Source organism: Neofelis nebulosa, chromosome 6, assembly GCF_028018385.1.
Source record: "Neofelis nebulosa isolate mNeoNeb1 chromosome 6, mNeoNeb1.pri, whole genome shotgun sequence".
Classification (NCBI taxonomy): Eukaryota; Metazoa; Chordata; class Mammalia; order Carnivora; family Felidae; genus Neofelis; species Neofelis nebulosa.
The window spans coordinates 60,976,735-60,978,027 of record NC_080787.1 but is presented as its reverse complement, the minus strand read 5'-3'; the positions used below and the strand labels follow the sequence as shown (position 1 = coordinate 60,978,027).

At 38.6% G+C, this 1,293-nt stretch overlaps 1 pseudogene; it reads left to right on the top strand.

The window, feature by feature from the left end:
• Positions 1-256: 256 nt before the first annotated feature.
• LOC131513456 (large ribosomal subunit protein uL14-like) lies at positions 257-684 on the top strand (annotated as a pseudogene).
• Positions 685-1,293: the final 609 nt, after the last annotated feature.

The window sequence follows — 1,293 nt, the reverse complement described above, 5'->3', positions numbered from 1 at the left end:
TTGCTATTTATTCCATATTTTTAAGAATATGTGGAAGCCAGACTGGAAAGGAAGGGCAGGGTTCTAGAAAGGTAACAAACACCTAAAGGAAAGGGAGAAGGGAGAGACAGAGTTTGGCAGCTGGTTCAGACAGAGAGTTAATCAGCTCCATTGAGTTTTTCTTCAGGGGAGCTGTGGTTAGGAGGTAGGCTACAGGGCTCTTTGTGTCTCACACACATGAAATAAGAAGAAAAATTGCCCCTGGGCTGCATTCAAGATGTCAAAGCAAGGACATGATGGGTCTTTGGGTGCAAAGTTCCAGATTTCCCTGGGTCTTCTGGTAGGAGCTGTGATCAGCTGTGCTGACAACAAAGGAGCCAAAAATCTGTGTATCATTTTTGTGAAGGGGATCAAAGGATGACTCAATAGACTTCCTGCTGCTGGTGTGGGTGACATGGTGATAGCCACAGTGAAGAAAGGCAAACTAGACCTCAGAAAGAAGGTACATTCTACAGTGGTAATTCAACAATGAAAGTCATACCAGAGAAAAGATGGTGTGTTTCTTTTTTTTTTTTTTAAAAGGATGTGGATTTCATAGCAAACAATAAAGACAAAATGAAAGGTTCTGCTGTCACAAGACCAGTTTCAAAGGAGTGTGTGGACTTGTGGCCCAGGATTATATCCAATGCTGGCAGCATTGCATAACTCTTTGGTATATTTTTTTTAAAAAATTAAAAATGATTTGCTCCCCCAAAAATGGCCTTCCAAGAGTGAGAAAATCTACAGCCCAACAAATCAATTTTATGTTAATACTGACACCTGATATACACTCAGTAAATATTTGTAAAATGAGTAAATAAAGATAATAGACAGATTACACTTATTTAATGCTCCCCCCCACTCCATTATCATCAACTAAATGACAGTAAAGAAATGCATAACAGTAAATAAAATGGGAAAGTGGTTGATTACTTAACCAGAGTTTTCAATGAACTTCTGAAAGATGGAAAATGTTTGGTAGTTTCTTGACAAATGATACTTGGAGAAGCTTTACAAGGAATAGAAAACTATAGTGTGATGGAATCTGAACTTTCCAGTGGAAACTAGAGAGGCTCTAGTTGTGGAATTGGCATGTTCTGTCAGGATAGTTGTAAGTTCACTTTTGAAATAGCTGTTCAGTTTGTCCTGACTTTACTCTCCCTGTAGGAACAGAGTAATTAAAAGCCCTGAATTTACCAGTAGGACTGAGTGGAGGCAGTTTTCTAAAGTTTAAAGAACTTCCTAAGGAAGTCCAAGTCTTCTAGTATAAGAGTT